The following is a 24,534-nucleotide window of genomic DNA, read 5'->3' on the forward strand; positions in this document are numbered from 1 at the left end:
ATTATTTTAACTTTATTTTTCTTGAGGTTTTTTTGTTTGTTCACTTGTTTTAGTTTCTTTCTTTTTGGTTTTGGTGCATGTTTTCTTTCACAACATGACTAATATGTAGATGTGTTTAGCATGACTCCACATATATACCCTACATTGCTTGCCTTCTTAATGAGAGGGATGGGGAGGGAGGATGAGAGGGAATTTAGAACTCAAAGCTTTAGAAAATAATGTTTAAAATTGTTTTTATATGTAATCGAGGAAAATAAAATACCAAGAATTCAGTAAGATTAAAAAAACTTGATCAAGAAGGCTCTAGATGCAACCAACCTCAAATGCAACCAACTGACATGACTCTCTCATACACCAGTTCCAGAATTATTTCACTGTTTTCTCCCACAAAGAGAGATACACAGAAAAGTTGACCACTGCACAGGAATACATTCAATTAGAAACATTGGTGATATGAGAATGCCTATGATTTAACAGAATGCACACAAACATATACATATATCAATGGGGAGAGGACAGGTCTGTTTATAAAAACAGGAGGCAGGGGAGATTTTCGAATGAGGATCACTATTTAAAAATATTCCCTTGATGCTAGAAGGCAACTAGCACAAAGAGCGTTTGAATTGCTTGATGGATTATATAAGCACAGCTACACAATTGTTTCCACAATAATTGAAGATATTTCCCTATCAATTGGTCATGGCTACAGAATGGAGGCATTTACTTTTTATGGCAAGTCCTTGATAGTGATCCTCTTGGTCTGATTCATTCAGGCCTGTGGACATGATATAGTTTTCACAGAATAAGCATACCTAATGATCGATATGACTCAGTGATAAAGGAGTAACTTTGTTATGTTGTTTTGTTGCTTCAGTGAGATCTTCCACAATCATAAAAATACCTTTAACAGGTGAATCTTTATGATAATGATATCAATGTCAGAGATAAAGAAAAGTGGGGGGAAAGGAGAGAGAGAGAGACTTTTACTATATGAATCAGGTGGAAATCCTGTAAATAACGAACATAAATTGATTTTGTGTAATACAGACATGCCTGAGTTTCTCTACCTTCATTTATCTTTAGTTTTCTCGGGTTGGTTTTGACTTTGAGAACTTCATGTCCATACTCTGTAGTGCCTAGCTCCCTTTCAGCTTCCTTTTGTGAATCACCTTTCCTCATTAGACTATAATTTCCTTGAGGACAGGGACTGCCTTTGCTTTTCCTATTTGTGTCCTTAGTGCTTATCATAGCTTCTAGCACATAGATCCATGTTAAATGAATGTTAATGGACTGTAACTATTGGCTAGAGCCACAATGGTATATCAAACCTTGCTTACAGGTGTGCAGATATCTACTAACTCTCTGGCAAGGCTCATCATCCCAATCTTCCTTCACACTGGCAAGTGTAAGTTCACACCACCCAGTTAAACTCAAATTTTCTTAACAACTTTGAAGTAATCATGAAATGAGGATGTTACAGTTTCCTTATTTTTCACTTTAGCTTTCAAGCTCTGTCCAGTTTTCTTCAATTTACATAAAATAGCCACTCACGAAGATTATCATTGAAGTCATAGACGTATCCAAAAATTTTGCAATAAGGTAAAATAACAATCACTAGCATTCATATATTAACATCAATGAAGAAACAAAACATATATTACAAGCCACACATAAATCTGAGTGAAACCGTCCCAGCAATGGCCTCAATATCTTCAGTGAAGAATGAGAACATACATTAAGGAACCTAGCAGGTAGTGCATAAGGATGAAAAACCGTGTGCTTGGAGCTAACTCAAAACACTTTACTATAGGTGTTGAGTTTTTTGATTAATCCAGGAATATCTGTTCCACACAAAACTACTTCTTTACTAATTACTCACTAATCTCCATCTAGGCAAAACCTCTTCTATGATCAAATTAATAGAGAATTTAAAATTTACTTTCAAATTTACTCGTTCTTGAGTAGCTGTTCTTTTTTCACCGAAAAACTCAATATGCTGGCTATTTCTGGGCCATATGAGCAGTTCAACTGGTTATTTCACTCACCTGGTTACTGAGTCCAATCATATTACAGTAAACACAGGTCATAGCAAAACAGCTCAGGTTGACTCCATAAGCCAAACAAAGCAATCTAGATCTGTCTTTGCTCACCAGAATTCTATATTGTCCAATTAGATCTCACCTGCCTTTCCCATTTCTGCTTTTCACTCTAAAACCAGAGTGGTCCATCAAAGAAAAAGAGGAAATTTGGAGACTTCATGTCTCTAATACTCTAGGTGGCACAGAAGGGCAACAGATGGATTTCCAGGCTGTATACACACAATCAGGGGTTAGCAAACAAAGCTTTTTTGTCAGCTGACTTCAATGAAACTTCATGAAAACTTCAAATATTTCAAATAAAACTGCTTTTCATACCCTGCTGAACCATTTTATTCATTCTTCAGTATATTCACCATAACAGCTCCTCAGTCTCAGCTTTCCATACACATCGACTAATTAAATAAGAAACTCATGGCATACAGTCACTCACCTGTCACTTATGAGGGACCCCATCAAATTTCCCCAAGAAAACCAAAACACTTAAGCATCCTTTCATTCTTCTGTTATTTCTTTTTATTTTCATTCTTTAGGATTTACTGTTTTAAATCTTAAAATAGTTATATGAAAAGGAGTTTAAAAATGATATTGTGTTACATAAGATACAGATGCAATTCATTTTGTCATTTGTGCTCGTTATTTTTTCAGTTTCTGATAAATAAAAGTACTTTTTTCTGCCTCCTTTATACCAACTCATATACATAACATAAAGCATTATTCTACATCTTTGCAAAGTGATTAGTTGTCAGGTTTATACCACTTTATTTCCTGTGCCAAACTGCTCAAATCCCATCTAAAAACATTTTTGAGACTTAAATTTAGTAATTTTTACTAAACCAATTTCTTTTCCTATTCCAGTGAGGCTTCATTATATGCATTTATGGCAGAGACAACCAACACCTACATCATGTACGAACTGATTATTTTTCCTTAATACTTTTTTTCCCTGCCTTTCTAGTACTAAACTCTGCTCAATATGCTGTTAAAAGAATAACACCTTGTTTTTGGAAGTAAAAAAGGATATACTAAAGAAACCAAAAAATATAAGGAACCCCTCAATTAAGTAAATGTTACCATTATAAAGAGGTAATTTGAAGAAATATATACTAGGCTCCCTGTGAAAGTCAATCCTTGACTAAGTTTGTTATATGTTATTATCATCATCAATGATCTTCTCAGTGTGACATTCTATAAGATGTTAAAGCACCATGTTTTAGAATTGTATGCCCTGTTTATATATCTACTTGAATGAAATATATTTCTTGTATTTAGAAATAGCTTGTTATCCAACCTATATGCCTTTTGTTATAGTTCCTAATTTTATTCTATAAATACTTGATATAATTTTTCATAGTCAGCTGCTTGGCTGGCATGAAAATCCTTGTCAGGAAACAGCTTTATGTGCAATTACTTGTAATGACAATAAAACATGTCAGCAACAGACTCTAAACTAAAAGCAGATTTAAGCTTGTTTCTTGAACAACTGGAATTCTGTAAGTGGCATTTACCTGTATTTTAACAGAGCATATTGTAAGTTACTCTATTCTTGAGGAAATACACATGACATATATGTGAGACAGATGTGAACTAGACAATAGTACATTTGTATGGATTTGGAATTGCTTCAGAAGCCAGACTTAAAGACAAATTATTAACATTGCTTTTGCAGGATGTCTGCAATGGAGTACCACAAGGATCAGTGTCTGGCCCTGTGCTGTTTAATACTTTTATCAATATAAAATGATAGATGGAATTCTTATCAAATTTTCTCATTCCCCAAATGGGAGGGCTAGCCATTATACTAGATGGTAGTGTCATTATCCAAAAACAAAACAAAACAAAACAAACAAACAAAACAAAAGCAACAACTTGAACTAGAGCACTGAAGTGAATCTTATAAGATGAAATATAATAGGAAAAATGAGAATAATAATAGCTATCATTTATATAGCACTTTCTATGTGTCAGTTACCGTACAAATCTTTTTGCAATTGTTATTTCATTTATGTTCATTTTTTTCATATAGTTTTGGGGAGAGTAGAGCATTAATAATCTAGAGAACATTCTGTGGAGGGCAGACAAGTTGAAGGGTTTTGATTGAGTGCACATGATATGAGGTCTGGTTGAAGGAGCTACCTTCGAGGAAGGAAGACTTGTTGGGAGACATTATGTAGTGGGGAACAGTATAGCTATCTTTGAGTATTTGAAAGGTGTCATGTTAAAGGGGAATTGTCTTGTTCTGTTTGGCCCCATAGAGAAAGAAGCAAAAAAAAAAGTGGGTTATTATTGTCTAGGAGCAAACTAGACTTATTGGCAGATAGGTAGATAGTTAATGAATTTGTTAATGTTACACACTAGCCTAAGTGCCATGAGTACAATGACCAGTAAGACAGTCTCTGCCACTCAAATTATCATTCATTTCAGTGGGAGAAGACAATATATAAAGAAATGTTGAAAAACTGGTTTTGAAAGATATTCATGCATCAGCGTATTAAGAAGATAGTGACAAGAAGTGCTTGACCTCAGGAAGATGACCGAGATAGTCTCATAAAAGCCTTGGTTTAGAATTCAAGTGTAGAGATGAGGATGATGCCAGGGGATTCTAATGATAATTGCTTTAAAAGTGTGGAATGAACTCCTTGGAGTGGTGGTTATTCCTATTCTTCAAGCAGAGGCAGGCTGATCACTTGTCAAAAATATTAAGCTGAAGATTCTTTCAGAGTATGATGTGCATTTAGGCCCCTTCCTATTTAAAAACAAAACAAAAGTATGATTCTAAGATACCATGAGTTCCATGAGGGAGGGCAATTGCCATATTATTTTTCACTCTTCTATCACTGACTGAAAATAAGACTTCATATATTGCAGGTAATTAATAATTGGTTGTTTTTTAAATTTAGTTTAAAGTTGAATCACCTCCCAAGCATTGCTTCACTGTTGCTGACTGGTCCAATACTTTAGTTTTGTTACGTTTTGGGGAATTTTGACCCTCACTAAATCCATGCCTCTTCTTTTTTCTTCCTGATCCCTGAATCTGAATCACTGTTCTAATTTGTCTTGTTTTGTTATCTCTCTTCCCTAGACTTCTCTCCCAATTAACCTATATTTCCCGGGATTCAAGCTATGCTCCTTTCCCAAGCTATTATAAAGTTCTTGGGAGATTAACTTAAAATTTTCATACATATTTACTAATGCTAGTTACCAGGATTACCAGATGTTCTGCTGCCTGTTCCATGTCCATGCCATGAGGGAGACATGGACGAACAGCAGTTTCTTCAATACTAATGATCCCATTTCACTTTGGTATATTCCAGAAAAGTTAAAAGTGCTCACTATCATAAAATTGTACATATGAAACATTCATATATTTCTCAATAAACCTCCCACAACAGCAGTTAAAAAAAATGTCTAGAGGAGGTGAAAAAAAAACACACTGTAGTGGTATCTTTTGTCTCTGCTGAAAAAAAAAGTTCATTTGTATTTTACTAATGAACTAGACTGATAACTTTGAAAGGTTTGGGTCTTTCTTAATGAGAATATGTGATATAAATTCAGTTATGCTAGCTATGTGGATGCTGGACTCTGGTAATCTGAGGTATAAATCAGAGACCAAAGGTTAGTCAGAATTTTGAAATGAGAAACTGTGATGTGATTAGTTTCTTTTGACAATCAATTCCCATGCTTGGTTTCAATTTAAAATAGCTAAATGGTCTGTTGTGTTCTTCAGCGTCCATAATAGAAGCCCGACTGTATATGAATATTGATGAAGGGAACTGACAAGCTGTTCTGTCAGATGCCTTTGTAGTATGGATGGCCTGTGTGATGACATGAATGATTTATTTCACTTCGTCCTTGCTACCTCCATCACCAAGAGAAGCTTGAGGACCTCAGCAGTCCTTTGACTGGATATCCTCAAATGACAGATCAGGGATAATGTTACCTTCATTCTTTCATTAGACTTGAACAGATGCTGAAGTAAAGCAGAATTTAAAGAAACAAGAATTGAATAATCCAGTGTCAGCGTAATCAATGTTCTTAACAGACATTTTTCAAAAGAAAATCGGTCCATGGAAAATGATACATTCTTTGAAAGATATCCTTTTTGGCCTTTTGTGGGGTGAGAGTTCTTCCTTAATATAAAAATTTAGAACTACTGGTAGTATACAGAGAACATAACAACAAATGCTTTGTTTAAATAATAACTAACATTTCTTTAACACTTACTATGCATTTTATAATTATTATCTCATCCTCTCAAGAACCAAGGAAGGTAGGTGCTATTATTATTCTCATTTTACAGATAAGGAAACTGAGGTTAAGTGACTTGTCTTGAGATTCACAGCAAGTTAATGTCTGAGGCAGGATTTAAATTCAGGTTTTCCTGACTATAAGCACAGAATTCTATCCACTGCACCACCTTGCTATCTATAGGCAGTTTTATCTATTGTCATTCATCTGTTATTTATTGATGGCCCAGGCCAGTCCAGTCTTAATTCCTCTCTGCTCCATTCCAGACTCCACATGTTTTCCACCTTGTTCACCTGTGAGTACCTTTCCTTCCATCTTCTCTCTACTCCTAACTTTTCAGCTTGCTTTTATATGTTTTGTTGTCTCCTCCATTGAAATATAACCTTGTAATGAGGTTACTTAACTTCCTCAAAGTCATACAGGAAGTAAGCATTAGAGGTAAGATATGAAATGAGAAGCTAAGAAGACAAACACAGATCTGTGGGATTAGAAACTATGATAGAAATTAAGAGGAAGGGATTCTACTGAGCCAAGTGGAAATTGCAAGAGTGTGATGCATCTGGGATAGACATGGATAGAGCCCATTCCCTCAAGTAGTCAACATAATAGCTATTTGCTCTTTTGAAAAGAAGAGTTCTTGACTTGGTGCTGACTGACTGATTCATTGGAAGACTGGCAATAAATGTCTATATAGCTGTGGTGATCATAGCATAATGGAAACACTATGTAGTTTATTTATTCATAGCCAAAATTATACATAATCAGATTAAACATCTATTTATATTACTAAGGTTTTCACAGGCAAGGATTAGAAGAAGGCCATGCCAATCAGAGGCAACATCACAAACGAATCTCATGGTACAGAAAAGTGCCCTTTGGTACCTGGAATCTTTGTCAAGTTGTCAGTAATTTGGTGTGCACTCAAGAAGAAAGTGGAAGACAAGTTGGTTGGGACTAATCATGGAGAGATTTGAATATCAAGGCTAATACTTTTGGCAATACAGTATAGTGTAAAGAGACCTGGACCTAGATTCAGAGGGCCTGGGTTAGATTCTCAGTACTACTTATTATTGTGAACAAATTGTTTTCCGTCTCTGACCATTAGTTTTCTTTTTCTTTTTCATTTATAAATTGAGGGAATTAATTGGGCAAGTTGATATCTGTTTTCTTTTAACTCTAAATCCTAAACCCTGTGCCTACAATCAAATTGGTCATGACTACAGGATTATGTAGTTAAGGGTTTCAAATAGTTGACACTGTAAAGAGTGGTCACATATTTTAAAATGTATTTTCCAGTTCCCTATCTCTACATCCAACTTCAAACCTACAAGCCAACAAATCTTAAATCTGTCACTTGCCCCATGTGGAAGTGAGTTTGACATTTGTACCTATTGTGAACTTTTGAGGCTTATTAAGAGTGAAGCCTAAGAACAAACATAACTTCTGTTTACTTTCTTTTTAAAGTTCCTGACACTGGCACTGGATATCATATATGGAATGCCCACATGAAATGTTAAATTGTGAATGTAAAGGCACAGGGGCATCTCTATGATTTGAGGACCTTCATGCACTCTATTCAGTGACATTAGAGCCACAATATTAGAATTTTAGAATATATCTTGGATTATTAAGAACAGGGAATAAGATGTCAATCTCTCTTCTTACACCAATTGAAAATTAATTTTAATTTAAAAAATGTGGAAGTACTTCTTCAAGCTATAGATATTGATTTCACATCCTGTTTTGTGCTTAGATTAGTTCCATAGTGTTCAAGAAAAAAAATTAAAAGAGAAATAGTAATTTAAAGAGCACTGAACTTACAGCAATTGGACCTAAGTCTCAAATACTAGCACTCATTTTAAGTACTCATATAACTTTGCGTAAATGAAAAAACCTCTCTGAACTTCAGTTTCCTCATGTACATCATGAGATATGGGTGTTAGATACCCTCAAAAGCCTTTTTCAATTCTAGATCTATGATACCATGAAGTAAAATAAAGTGGCATTAGATTTGTTTTAAGTTGCAGAGGGAAAAAATAGCATTAATGGGTAGACATTGCAAAGAGATAAATATAAGCATGATACATAAGCTAAAGTATAGAGCTATGCGTTCCATGTTCATTACTATAATCAATGAAAAAACATGGTGAAGTTTTCAATTTGAGAATGTGACACTTTTTACTCTGTGATTCATTATTAGATTGGAACTTCTTTGCTTAGGTCAAGAAGGGACTAGTGTGATTGATTGACTAAAAAAGGTCATCATATCTGTTGCTGCTTTAAATAGTGGAAGAATCCCAGAAATTGAGAATTTAAAGAAAGTACTCAAGTTCAAATGTACTTCAGGGACAGAAAATAAGACAGGAGCAAGAGGAGAGAAGGGATTCAAGAGGGACTATCAAAATTTCTTCCCCCCTTCCCTCATTATAAAGACTGGACCAGTATGAGACAACACATTCAAATAGAGCAAACACATTGAAGGCAAACAAGCAAATACAGACATAGATGAGTGCAGAAGATAACCACCTGAGACAGGAATGACCTGAAAGTATGTGACCCTTTATAGCAGAAATTAATGATGGCTATTGACTTAGGACTTCAAGAAACTATGAGTTACTACCCTATGATCACAAGCTTTCTCTACACATGTCTTACTAACATTACTTTCTAAGTTTACATGCACTATTCCTGTGAATCATTTGTGTAACTGTCGGAAAATATACCCTAGTAGGAGCAACTAGGTGGTGCAGTGGATATAGCACTGGTTCTGGAGTCAGTAGGACCCGACTTCAAATCTGGCTTCATATGTTTGACACTTACTAGCTGTGTGACTCTGGGCAGGTCACTTAATCCCAATTCACTCACAAATACACCCTAGGTTTTGGAAAAGCAATGTTTTGACCATCAGTTCTTCCTTCAGCACTTTGCTTTGATCATTGCAGATACTGAATGATAATCAGTGGGAAACATCCTGGTAGGGGTCTGCTGTGAGCACCTGCATCCGCAGCCGTGGTCTGATGCTGGCAGAGTGTGAAGAGAGAAAGAATCATGGGCCTGGTGGAAGATGTGAAGAACAAACTTCGTTTATTGATCTGAGGGCTCAGGCTTATATAGTACTGGATCAAGCAATAGTAACATTATTTTCCATGAAAAGCACAAATCTAATTAGGTGATTTCCTTACTTCCTTGTACACTGTCTATTACTTTCTTTCCTGCATCCTGTCCTGTACACTATCTGTTTCCTCCCTTCCTGCATCCTGTTCTCAAGAGATGGAACAGGGGGGTGGTGAGCCAACATCCTGAGTTTCACAGCTGTTGGGCTTAGTACAAACTATAGGTAAGACCTGGGCTGGCCTAAGCCCTACAACTCCCCAGAGCTGGCCCTCTATAGGGGTCTGTGAGCAAAGTTCTAGAAACCTCAGTCCTCTGCAACCTGATTTGCCAATGTGGGAAGAATTTGAAGAGATGATCCCAGAAATAGGGAGGGAGTAAATACACAAGTAAAGAAACTTACTTAAGGAAATCAATCAGAGCTACAGTAATATTGAAATGGAAAGTCTTAATAGTTGGTAATTATAGGTTTATTAATTAATTAAATAATAGGTAGCCTTTCACTAGAGTCCCTTAATGAAATGCTAGAAAGCCAGTTTTCAGGTATGTTATAGAGGGAATTCGTTTTGAGGACTAGACTGAATATGACCCCTGAGTTCCTTTGAAGTCTGAAAAATTATGTTATTCTTAATGTAAGGTATACATTTTTTTCTATTAAAAAAGACTCCAACAAAATCTACAAATATTGCCATAGATTTTAACCACTGGAAAAATCACTCGACCACACTCATCTTCAGGCAGCTATAACTATGTGACATCAGTGGGTTGTGAGTTATTTCAATGGAAAGATTAACTAGACAGGAAATTCCTAGTTCAATCATATCATAGATCCTTAACAGATTGATAAAATATATGTAAGTCACTGTTCTAGAAATACAGATGATTATATCTTAAGTTTATGTGACTGATCGAATATTTAATGAAAAACTTTCATTAGTCATCTCTGATTCTTTTATCTTACATGAGACAGTGACATGGAATGGGGCATCCTATTGAAAAGAAAACTAGAGCTTGGCTTTATGGGATCTAGTATATAATCCTGACTCTATCACTAACTTAAATGTTTAATGGCTCAATTTCTCCTTGCCTGGTATTCCTCATCTCAAAGAGTTTTGTGAATTTTCAATTAAAAAACAAAAATTAAATTAAAAAGGCTATGTGAATAGTTTTTAGTAGTGAAAGCCATATAGAGGAGAAACAGGAGACTTTAATTTCCATTCTTTATTGTTTTACTACCAAGCTACAAATATTTTAAAAAACCCCAACAATGTGGTTTACTTCACCACGGACTATTTACATTATTCATGATAGGATATGTAATAACTGCAATGTCAGGATTCTCATAGACTGGATGCAGGGCTTCTCACAAAGCACGTTTTGTCTTCATGTCTCCTGTCCACATCAAGAGTTTTCCCCAGGAACATCATGATTTGATTCCTTTTGCCAGGTTCCCCACCAAATGTCTCCTTGAGGAATATTAACATTTTGTCATAACTAGATATGGGGTGCGGGGAAGGAAAGAGATCCGTGCACATACTAAAGCCAATAACTCGTAGAGAATAACAGACAACATCTACTTCCCCTTACATAAAGAATAGAAAACAGAAAGTACTCAAAGGAGCCCATAAATATAGAAAACACTTTCCATTGTTCCAGCTGAGTCTAACTTTACTCTAAGGTTGAGACACTCCTAGAAAAGAAGTGGACTTGGGATTGCCGTATGGGAAAGCTCTTTTTCACTGGACCTGAAGCACCCTAATAACTCCTGGAACTAGGAGGATGAGGACCAGATTTCCTATTCACCATAATAGCTCTATAGTTAGCTATTCTTGCATTTTCATAACAAAGTCACTGCTTTTCTTCTCTTCAGAAAGTGTTGTATAGACATTGCCCATTCTTTCTTCAGAAGTCTGGAGAAAGATGCTTTTGATCCTCATCTACGGGGCTGAGGTGCTGGTTGACTACTATCGCAAAACAGAGTATGACCACATTACAGTCCCAGCCAGAATAGCTTCTGCCTTTCAGTTTTCTATAGTGGGGGTAAATATGGGGCAGTGCCATAGGGAGTATTGGGATCTGTTCCTGGCCCTTAGTTCAGCTGCGCAACCTTACAAGATGCTTGTAGTTGGTGGGGAAAGCGCTGCTGAATAAGGACTTTAGAAATTAGGAATCAGCCTTTTCTGTTGTTAGTTTATAGTACTTTTACTTCATTGGCCCTTTTGTGTTTTAGATCAGGGAAACATCTGGGATTGCTTTTCTCTTGGGCATAATTCCTATTTTGAAGATACTCGAGAGGTTTTGAGGATCAGAGAAAATATCTACTCTTCCATCTTATTGTTGAATCTACTACTACTATGACATCCTGCTTTCCCAAGTGAAATTGTCATTTTTCTGAGTCTACTTCTGAGAATCTACTGAAATCATTAATCTTTGATTACTTTTCATACCACACTAACCAAACAAATTATCCCATTAATGGCTTTCATCCCTTCCCTTGTTCTAGAAAGTTTTTCTTTTTGAAGTTAAAGAAATCTCCTCACCTGTCCAACTGGATTTCTTTTCCCTTATGAATTTGGGAGGATGGAATTACGGAAAGTCTTGGCACAAAAGAGATTATTGTAGAAGGTTCTTCCTGATAGAACACACAACTTTGCTTTTTTTTTCATTGTCATAAAATCTGATTTTTAGGTCTATCTTTAGAGTGACAGTTTGAATATGTAGGTTTTGTACTGGTACAAGGAACATTTCATTTGACAGTTGCTATAGTTACTAGATATATTTTCTTCTTGAAAGGGGGCAAATCAGTTGGATAAATATGTAATTGTTCAGTGTTATCAACATTATATTAAGATGTTGCCTAAAACCTAAATAACACGCCATATATGCACATCTAATTGTTTTCTATTGGTTAATATAGGTTGAATATGCAGTTGCATTTGATGTCCTGCCATTTTAGCAATATTCTATTGATCTGAATTATATGCATCATTAGATTGTGTATTTAGATCTGGGATAGTCAATAACAAAAAAGAAAGACCTCACATATACGTGATATTACAGCCTAAACTCTGAAAGGTTGAATAAAGGTGCAAACACTTCAGGTATGATCACAGCAACAGACTGGTGACCCTTAATTTGAGGGCAATCCAATTAAGTATAAAGAGGCTGATCACTTAAACATTGGGTACCTGGTGATAAATTATCCTGACCCTTGTATCATATAAATATCTGTATCTAGACAAGTTATAATGTAAATCAGTGAAGGGAGTACCAATATCAATGAAATAAAAGACTGTATGAAGAACTGAAGATTGTCATGTGAATGACTGAGAGCTTGATTATAAATTATCCTCTATTAATCTTCTTGTTGTTGTTTTAATCTTGTTTCTAAGCAAATTATAAATTTTCTCAATGACACTGTCTCAGAGTCTTTCATTATCTCTGTCAATACTCAACATGGGGCTGAGTACAAAGTAGGAACTCAGTGAGTATTTGTGTTTGTTGTTGATGCATTTGCCTGAAAATATTAGAATCTTCATTTTTTATAGTTGCTTCACTCAGAAAGCATTTATTAAGCAATTGGAATTATAGGAGATAAGAGGAGCTTATATTCAAAAAGGTTACAATTTCATAGTGGCAATTGGACTTAAACTCAGACAAATATGATATAAACTAGAAGTGCAGAGGAGGTGTACAATAACGACATGAAACATGATGAAAGAAAGAACACTTCCATTTGAGAAATTGTACATAGTGGCATCACAATAATTATGTGTTGAATAATTATAATAAAAAATAATCATTCATATTTATATAACCTTAAATTTTCATTTGATCCCTACAACCTGAAAAAGTTACATTGCTTTTTTGGGTCTTGGTTTCTTTATCTATAAAATGAGGGAGTCAGATAAGATGATTTCTAAAGCCTCCTCCAACTCTAAAACATATGAATTCAAATGGATTTCTTTATTGAATTAAAAATCAATAGCAGATATTCATTGAGTACCCAGTCTGTGCACAACTCCTTGCAAGATGTTATGAGACATAAAGGGGAGGCCTGATTTTTGTGGAAATGACAAACATTTGGGGGAGGGAAGAAGAAATTAGAGAGCAGCCTAGGTCCACTTGTCATATGGTACTTAATTATTTGGTATAGGGCTGTAATATTTGGAAAAGTTTTATGGAGGAGGTGGGACTTAAGTATTGGGCAGGAATTAGAAAAAAATATTCAGATGGTATAACAGCAGAGAAGACACTGAGACAAAAAGAACATTGTGTATATACAGAGTACCTTGAGGAGAACTGGAATGACCTCAAAAAGCTTTAAAGTTAAAGTTAAAGTCAGTTAAAGCTTTATTCTGGATGGAAGTGGGAGATAAGGTTGAATAGATAGGGTAGGGCCACATTATGGAGGACTTGGATGTGGGGCTATAGAAGTTTCAACTTCATACTGTGGTCAATGCAAAACTACCAGGATTCATATGAGGCAGCCCACATTTATTTATCTCAATAGAAGAAAGGACCAGTTATGACCACAGCCCAAATGAGATTTCAGTTACCAACTTTGTTAGCAGCATTAATATCCAGGGATTGATTAAACAAAACAAAGAACAAACAAAAAACCTTTTATTAAGATTTCACAGAAGTTGCATTGGGGTAGTAGAAGGCCCACTGGACTTGGCATTAGAAAACCAGGTTCTAAATCCCATCTCTATCATTATTAGCTATGTAACTTTGGCCACTTCACTTCAGTTTTCTCACCTGAGGATAATATTTCTCATATTACATACTTTATAGTACTGCTGAGGAAAGTGCTTAGTAAATACTTAAAAGATGTAAATTTGAGCCACCATGTTTTGAGACATTTTGGCATTATGGAGAGAGAGCTAGATTCAGAATGAGAGTTTGGATTTCACATCCTCTAAACAACTTTCTGTCTTTTAACTATTTCCTATTTATTCTATCTGAAGCTCGCTCTTTCAAAAAAATCTCTTTCCTTCAGGGAAGTTTTTCACGTCTTTTAACATTTAGTCAATTCTTTTTTTCTTTAACATGTGATTTTCTTCAGTATTTTGTGTGCCCCTTTACCAAACTGTTAATTGTCTGTACTTAATTTTCATGCATTATTCTCATTTATTTCCCTAATTTTTCCTTTACAACTTTTATTTGATTTTCAAAATCATTTATGGCTAATCCAGGAATTCTTGTAATCAATTCCATTTTTTCTTCATTTGAGGCTTTGATTGTTGTTATGTTGACATAGTTGTCTTCTTCTGAGTTTGTGTCTTGAACATTTTTTCAATTATAATTGTAGCCTTTTCTGATCAGTTTTTTCTTCTCTCATTTTTTTCTAGCCTATTTCTTGACTTTTGAAATTTCTGTCAAAGTTGGGCTCTGTTCATGGTGTATGAGTGGGAATGGTGTACTGTTCCAAGTTTTAGGCTTTTTTTTTTTAACTTTTGTTTTCAAGCTAGTTCTGAGGGCTTGTAATTTTTTGGTGCTTCCAAGGTGGTGTGATGATTGCTCTGCTGGTATGCTCTCTGGTCCTTGAACAGGAAGAGCTGTTTTTCCTTTGGGATCACAAGCGATGCTGCTCCTCCCAATACCTATTCCATTATTAACCCAAACACTCCCCTCTATCCTTTAATTATGACCCAGAATGGGGTGTAAGCAATTGAGATATCAAAGAAAACCCAGTTCTGTGACCATAGGCAGCACAATGGTCTGCTGCACTCCCTTTCTGACCAGATATCTAATGCCCTTACTGTGTCTAACTTGAGAGTTTCTGAACCTACCACTATCACTGTCATAGCCACCTCCAAAGCCCATAACTGATGTTGCTATCGTGGGGGCACTGGGCCTGTCCTCACCTTGGTGTTATTGATCTATCCCTCTAGGTAATAATATAAAGTTGAATGAAGGGTAATGTTGGGAAAGCTGGCTGTAGTGCCTCATCTACTGTGTTTTCTTAGAATCTGAAATTATTAAAAAGAATAGATAGAATCACTTGTCCTGGTATATACCATCTGTCCCTGATGCCTGGAAGACTAAGGCTGGTAGATTATTTGTGTTCGGGAATCCTAAACTCAAGTAGGACTAAGTTGATTAAGCATCTGTCCTTTACAACAATATGGTGAAGTCCTTAGCAGCAGGGTGCCTAAGGTGGAACAAACCAATCCATATTGGAGAAGTAGAGTAGGTTAAAGTTGTAGTAACAATTAGTAATTGTATCAAGGCCACAAGTCTATCAGTGGTTGCTGTATTTTCAGACTGAGTACGAAAGAGAAAGCCATTTCAAAATAAAGGAAAAGAGAAAAAGAAAAAAAAACAAAGAAAGGAAAGGAGAGGAAGAGGAGGGAATGGAAGGGGAGAGGAAAGTACAGGATGAAGGGGAAAGGAAAGAGGGAAAGGGATAGGAGGAGAAAGGAGGGGAAGGAAAGGAAGGGGAAAGGGATGAAAAAAGGGAGCAAAGTGAGTGGAGGGAAAAGAAAGGACGGGAGGCAAAAGAAAAGAAGGGAGGGAGGGGAAAGAAGGGGAGGGGAAAGGAGCAGTGATTCAAGAGGACTTAATTAAACACAAAGTAAAAGTTGAAGAGATAGAATTGACAATAGCATTTTCTTAATCCATCCAGGTTATTGTGTTAAGGGTTTAACCAATGGGGGGAAAATGTGTTAAACACAATAAAAGAAGAAAAAAAGATTCAGTGTTTTGGGGGAGAGAAAAGCAATTTTGCACCTGGGGAAATAACATGAAATAAGCCATCAGAACAATTTTTTTTTAATTAATGGAGTAAAAGTGATAAAAGAAATGATTAAGACAAATTTGGTTAAGCAGGTTGGGTAATTAGTTATGATAGTGGCTCACAGATGAGTATTATTCACAGTGTTTCCTAATATAACTAATCATTCTTATTAACTTGGTCCTGAACTTCATTGTTTCTATGCTACTGAAGAATATCACCTCAGATACAGTTCTATCACAGGGAAGATTTTTTTTTAAATTAAGGAATAATATAATGTATCTAGCTTAGTTTTTCACACCACTAAAAATTTTTTTAAAAAATGTATGGGGATACTGTGTCTAATTGTCATTGTTCTTTGGGAACCTGAACGAATCAATTACTTTGCCTCTGGCTCAGTGCTTTCCATTAAGAGACTGCACTACTTACCAATCACTAGAATAGAATTAAAAACATTTCGTACTGACATTTAAAATAGGCTTACATACTAAATGAAAAAAATAGAACAGTAGAATAGTAGCATCTGCTAAAAATAATAGATATTGCATCCCCCCCATAAACTTTCATTTTTTTAAAGGAAGCAAATTCGACTGTATTTGTTGACAGAACAGCAGGCTAAATGTTTGTGACTGAGGCACTTCTGCTTTCTAAGTAGCTTATGAATATATTCCATTTGGCTCTAGTCTGTGGACATAACTGGTATACTTGTTGTTCATTCCTCATAAATGTTTAGAAAATTAGACAAAGGAATAAAAGTCATTCAGATAGCAAAGGGGAGGAAATGACTTAGAATTTTGAAAAAAGAACATTTAAAAATGGCTTTTAAAATACAATAGCATTTTAAAATCAAATTGCCACCATAGATTTACACAAGATTTACAGGGTAGGGGATATTGGAAAAAAAATAAAAGGGCAATGTAAGCATAAAGAAAGAAGAGAAGAGAAAAAAAAACTTTTGAAAAAATATGCATACATATTTCATGTGTGTGTAACAGAGTAAAAGTCATAGTGATTACATTATTTTCCACATAAATACACAAAATGATCAATGGTCAGGTACACTGACAGGTTTTAACAAGTACATGTTGGCAGGTAAGCATGTCATTCATTGTTGGGAAGTCTAGCATGCATCAGCAAGAATATGTGAATGTAATGACTTATTTACAATATGATACTCTAAAGTTATGCAACACAATATTGCATCATCAAACTTCAATGCAGGAAAATAGCCCACAAATTTACAGTTAGTTGTTAAATTTAAGATGTAATTTAAAATATATTTTATATCTTTCAAATGATGCAAATTAAAAAAAAAATTAAAAGGTAATAGAAATAGATTTCCAAGGGGGCACTGAAAATTTTTTTTTGGCTGTAGGCCAAATAAGTTTGGGAATCTCCAGTGTAAATGAACAGAAAAGAAAAAAGTGGTTTCATGTTCTGTTCATTAAAGTGGTTTATGCCACAAAATTTTTAGCTCTGAACTCTGTGTATATGTGTGTGCTTCTGTGTAATATAGATGCTGCCTTAAGTGGTAATGCTGCAACTGTGTCTCCTACAAAATATTTTTGGCATCTATGCCCCCCTCCCTGAGAACTTGTATATACATATGGGTGGAGAGAGAATAAAGGATGCCATAAACATACTGGATGAGCAGACCAAAGTTATTTCATTTGTAAATGATTACTTAGAGAAAATAGGGGATTTCCAAGATGGCCAGAGATTTTAAATGTCATCTTATCTTGTGTTCAGTATTTGTAGAATTGATTTGAAATACCAGGAGATGAAATAACAAAATTGCATTTTAGTATCATGTTTTAAAATTCTAGATTTTTTGTTTTAATTTTTAAAAAAATGGGAGGGGGTCAAGTACACTCAAGGATATAGCTGAGTTTAAATTTGGAAGAAGCACACTAATTCTATTTCATGAAATGAAATTTAATGAAAGAAATTTTAAGTAAGGCTTTAATTGGTGGAATAATAGAAATGGTCTATCTTTTACCCATACAGTAGGATAATATAATTGAATTAAGATGTTTAAATTACTAAAGATAAAATAAAGCTAGTGAATTTATGTTAGAAAAATATCACTTTTATTCAAAACTTCAATATTGAGAAATCCACGGTGTAAGCTGACAATGAAGATAGAAATTTTCAAAATATTAACTTTTAAAGGAAGCAATATAAATGTATTACTGTTTTAAAATTTACGGTGCCATCTATTTTAATTTATTTTATAGTATCATTGACTACTCACAACAAAGACCAGAACCTAAATAAATCTATGGTCATTTTGGTCCCATCATAATAGTTCACTCTAAAATAGATTTAGTTTTATAATAAGGAATAAAAAGAGGACTTAGAGTAAGAAAAGAGAAGTAAGGGATGTCAAAATAATATATTAAAGGAAAAATTAAAAGAAAACTAGAAGAGAAAACTTTAATTACACACAACAGCATACACATATATGTGTACATCTCTGTATTAAATACCCAAGAAATAAAGATAATCATTGACTGCAATGAAGCAGGTTAAAACATATCTGAATGACCAAAAGAAATACTTTTCTTTCTTATAGTACATCAAAAACTATTTAAGAAAATAATTGATAAATGAATTAACCAAGCAGCTTGTATTTGAAATGATTCCCAGTAGCAAGAAGCCAGTTAGTAAATGATCTTTGCCACAATATGTAAATCACACTGTAATCTTTTGTTGAAGAAATTTTATGGAGGGAAGAATATGATGCTTGGTATAGGGGATAACATGCTGAATTTGAGACCACATTAGACTTTCTGTTCTGTTCTTCTGGCCTGTGTAACTTTAGGCAAATCATTGAAATTTGCTGGTCCTCAGTTTTTTGTTGTTTTTTTTGTTTGTTTTTGTTTGTTTTTTTTCATGTATAAAATGCGAGGTAGAGAGAGGTTCAAATTAGCTAAACCCTGAAGTTTTTTTTTTTCTGGTTGTAGAGTCTGTCTTTACTTCTCTCCTCTCCCCCAACAAACAACAACAAACAAGAATAATAATACTAATTACCCTCATTTGATTGGAGGCAATAGTAGTTTATCAGATGTGAAAGTAGATATATAAACTTAGCAGTGATATTCCTAATTTGTTTTTTTTTCTCAACAGTTTCTTCAAAAATGGAAGGAAGAAAAAAAAATGAGTTTGAAAATAAGAAGTATTGGAAAGGTATATATTACTTTATTTTTGCTTAATGTGTTCTTGGGCCTATGCATGTATATGGATTTGCTTCAATTCAGGAAACATTTAATATATAAGAGCCACATAATGTGTGAGGATTCAGAGAAATATGGAAGGACTAATTAAATTTTTAAAATACATGCACAGAATTTAGAAGTCTTGTAATTGAGAATTAATTCAAAATCATAGTATAGTCTTATAAGAATAGTATAAATAGTATTTAAAATGTTAAAGCTTAAAATATGCTGAGACTGGTGAGAAAAACTAAGGATTGAAAAAATGACATTGCTATTGGTTTTAGGAAAATTGTGAAGGCTGAAAGAAGGGAGAAATATATTTTGTTTTGTTTTATTTGTCAGGCATTGGATAGAACAATCATAAATTACAACAGAGCTGCTAGTTTGCTTTATTTTAATTTCTAGAATGATTATTTTTGAGCTGGAAACAGTAAAAAGAAATATAACAAATATGGTTTTGATGTCTGAAATATTTAAGCAAAAAGTTAATAGAAAATATTATTGACCTACAGTCTTCTCACCCAAAGGAATTATATCCTTGTATGTAGTAAAGAAAAAAGAGATGAATATGATTGCTGATCAACTGTCACTAATCTTTGGGGGAAAACAAAACAGAACAAAACAAAAAAAAGTAGAAGAATGGGAGAAATAGCAGACAATTGAAGTGGAACAAATTTCTCATTTTTTTAAAGGAGATATTGGAGTCTGCAAACTATAAGCCATTGATCTGGATTTTAATTCCTAACAGAATTGCAGTATTGTTACAGAGATTATTAGTGAGTAATCAAATAACAAATGACAAAGGTTCCATGCCAACTGCAATGGATTAAAATCATGGTGTCAAATTTAGGCTAAATGTCAGGAAAAAAAACAGTAATTTAACCTATCCTTAAGTGAAATGGGCTGCCTTTGGAGATAGTGAATCCACTCTCCAACACTCCTGTTATAGTTCTTCAAATACTGGCTGTAAAACCATAAGAGACAATATTTACTTAGACATTGGCTGAATTAAATGGCAACTAAGGTCTTCCAGATACTGAGACTTTCTGATTCTGTGGATCTGAAGAACAATTGGGGGAGGAGAGGCAGCTGATACTGCAGTGGATAGAGTTGGATTTGGAGTAAAGAAGATCTGCTTTCAAATCTCATCTCAGAGATTGACTAGCTATAAGACCCCTGCTTGCCCTAGTTTGCTTAACTGGTTTAAAAGAAGAAGAAGAAGAAGAAGAAGAAGAGAAGAAGAAGAAGAAGAAGAAGAAGAAGAAGAAGAAGAAGAAGAAGAACAAGAAGAAGAAGAACAAGAAGAAGAAGAAGAAGAAGAACAAGAAGAACAAGAAGAAGAAGAAGAAGAAAGAAGATGAAGGTTGATGGGGGATGTAATACTATAACTTAATTCATAAGGTTATTGTGAAGATCGAATGAGATAATATTTGTAAAGTAACTAGAATATTGCTTGGCACAGACTAAGTGCTTAATAAATGTTTATTCTCTTCTCTCCCCAAAATAAAGAAAACTTGCAAAAACACTGAAGTAGTTTAGATACCAAGATAAAAAAAAACGGAGAAAGAAGGTAGAAAGAGAGATTGTCCCTGAGAAGAGTAGATCAAATTAAGACCAATTTGAGGAATTTGATAGGGGAGGAGAGCTTTTAGTTCTGAAAATCTACTTTTATCAGGAATAGTTTTAAGAAGGAACAATATATACACATCTAGAAAGGTATAAAAGCCTTCTAAATTCAGAAAGAAATAAAAGGCCAAAGGGAAAGGATAAGGGAGGGATTTTTAGAGGGAAAGGTGAGGGAACAGGATGGTGAGGGCTATAGAAATGGGAGGACAAGGGAGGGATCCTTGGAGTGGAGATAAGTTAAGTTATAGGAGGGCAAGATAGCAGATAGAAGTAAAGTAGAGGAGTCAGAAGGGATAGGAAATAAGAGATATGTATAATACATAAATAAAGATGAGGAGTAGAATTTGTTAGGGAACAAAGAGTAGGGATAATAATCATTGTCTCCAACAATGTTAATACTAAATTAGATTTAATCAAAAGAGAAAAGTAGAGAAACTACACTGGGTGTCAGCCATATTCATCAATATTGTTTTAGACTGTCTAAAATAACTAAACAGCATAAGGTTGGAATATTGCTTTGGTATAGGAAATGATGAGTTCGTGGACTTGGAAAAATGTGGAAAGACTCAAACATGAAGAAAGAGGTTATTCACTTTCAGAGAAACAGAGGACAGATACGTATATTATGGTCTTACATAGATGTATATGAACATATATGTTTAAGAGTATGATTATAGATATCTAAGTATATCTATGTATATGTAACTATGTATATATGTACATGTGTATATATTTATGTGTATATGTGTACACATGTATGTATAGGTGTATGGGAGTGTATGTATATTATGTGTTTATATATGTGTGTATGATTGTATATGTATATATAAATGTACCCATATTTCATTGTAGTCTTCTTTGGAGGGGGAGGAGAGAGGGAAAGAACAAAGTAAAAAGTACACATCAGAGAACAAAAGACAATTTACAAGAAGCAAAGATGAACAACTAAACATAAAGCCTATCGTGTAGGCTTTCTTGAAATGGAAACGTATTACTCTGTTTTGCAATTTCTTTTACCTTCTGCTTTGCAAATGACAATGTTTTTTTTTCTTTTCTTACAAGTTTCAATACTTAAGTTTATAATAAGTTAATTTTTATTTTCTTACTGTATATTTAAGTTTTACTATTTGAGTTTAAAATATATATAAAAAAAGAAAAAGAAACAAACAAAAACCCTTTGGCCTTTGCCTTGGTACTTAAACTATTTGAGTTTCATCCACCATCATTACTGGTGTTGGTATATGGTAGTTAAATCCCCAGGTTTAGCTCTGAATGGCATATGAACTCTTTGTGGAAGCTAAGACTACAAAATTTCCCATTAAAGTGACAGAAAATGTCACACAGGCACACAATCTTGCTCATATTTTCATTCTTTCCATATTTTACCACCTTTTTTGATGGCTGTCATTCAGTTCCAACAGTGCAAACGCTTATGTAATTATTCCACAAAGATATATGTTTTTCTCTGATTTAATGCTATAGTAGTAAAAATTCAAACCATTAATTGGGAAAGATGTATAATCCTGATACTTCATCAGTCTGTCTTCTTTTAAATAATTGCATTATCTGCCCAGAATTAGATAAGTAGCTATATGTTGCACCACTTAATGAAAATGGGGTTCTGTGTCAATTATAAGAAAATCCCCCTTATGAATAATATAAACAAACAAGCCCCAAACCTCAGAGCTTATGGGTGGCATTGTTCACTCTATTCTATTCTATTTCATAAAGGTAAAATGACAGATATGAATCTTTACACACATGAAATTCACCTGGTGATTCAAGTTACCACGATCGTCTAAAGTGACAGGGCATATTCTATGCAAGTGAGGAGACACCAGGAGGATCAGCAACCCCCAGGGGGCAAATGAAGGGACAGGGTTAGCTGGGTGGTCAACATACTGCAAGGTTGGAGAGATGGGTGAGAGAGAATATACTTCCATATCAGAATCTAGACAGATACCACATGGCTTGTTCCATCTCTGGAAATTACTATGATAGTGTCTGGCAGATCTTATACCCCACAGGCAAAGAATTTGAGAAATGTTTCATTTCATTGTTATGAATATGTGTTTAGGTGAGTCTTTGACTAGAAGATCAACTTAATTAGGCATATGCAACAGAATACTATATGAATGCATATTATATGAAGGCTATTTAAATTGATATTAATCTGTTATATATCTCTAGGACATAATTATATGTTTACACATTTTCGAATCTGAATCATACCTATCCAGCTAGGTTATATAGTGGATAGGGATCTGCATGTGAAGTAAGGAAGTCCTGAGTTTGAATCCAGCTTCTGACAGCTAACTGTGTGCACCTGGGCAAGTCACTTAACATCAATTTGCCTCAGTTTCTTGATGTATGTTTGAAATGAGGGCAATAATGGCACCTTCCCCACAGTGTTTTTTTTTTGGTGAGGATATAATAAGATATTGTGAAGTGTTTTGTAAACTTTAAGGCACTATGATTTCTACACATTATTATATTAAAATTAGATGACCAAGCCCTATTTAGTAATGTGTAATCCTATCTTGGTAGATATCCTAATACCTGTAGGGAAATAAAAAACTAGAAGGCCATTAAAAAATAATGAACACATTTACCTTTAAAATATAGGATAAACAGATTCCAAAACAAAGAAAAAAAACTGCTCTGGCTGAGTTATTTGAGAAATATTTAGTTCTGTAGAAAAAGAAAGCTGTGAGAATAAAAAGGAAGACCTTTCATTGAGATTCCTCACTAACCCCTCCTTCCAACCCCCCCCCACAAAAGTAAGTAATTAAAGATCCAGGAAGTTGAAAAATGATTTGTAGGAAGTTAATACTTCCTATTACATGAGTTATTAGTTTACTTGGCATTATTATATGAAAATACAGTGAGTTCTAGAGCTTCAGAGGGCTCTGGTAAGTATAAATACCTGTAGTTGTGAGAGAAGCATAGCTTGACTTCATACATACTCCTGCTCCAATCTATCATTTCTGAGTTAGTTTCTCAGAGAATTGTAAGGATTGATTAGATGATAGGTGACCCTTTGTTCAAAATCCAGAAAACTCTGAGAAGTAAATAGGTAATTTTATTATCTACACAGAGGAACATAGAGGGAACTCTTTGTTTAGCAAGTAATAATGTATTTACAAATAAAGATTATAATTTAAAGAAACTTTAGAATGCCTTATTTCAGCAAATGAAACAGCATGGTACAAGAAAACACACACACACACACACACACACACACACACACGATTTGGAATTAGAAGAACTAGGTTTGAGTTAATGTTCTGTTTACTGTCTGGCTCTGGGGAAGTCTCTCCACCTACATGAATCTGTACCTCATCTGCAAAGTGCATGGATTGGATTAGATGACCCCCTCCCTATCTGAGATTTAATGATTTTGTACTAATGAGATGGGACCAAAATAATATAAACATGGGAAATAAGATTAAAAAACCCCTTTTTAATAGCCACCTCTTATTGTCTTGCTTAGCAC

This window comes from Phascolarctos cinereus, unplaced genomic scaffold (genome assembly GCF_003287225.1).
Source record: "Phascolarctos cinereus isolate Bilbo 61053 unplaced genomic scaffold, phaCin_HiC Scaffold_9;HRSCAF=440, whole genome shotgun sequence".
Classification (NCBI taxonomy): Eukaryota; Metazoa; Chordata; class Mammalia; order Diprotodontia; family Phascolarctidae; genus Phascolarctos; species Phascolarctos cinereus.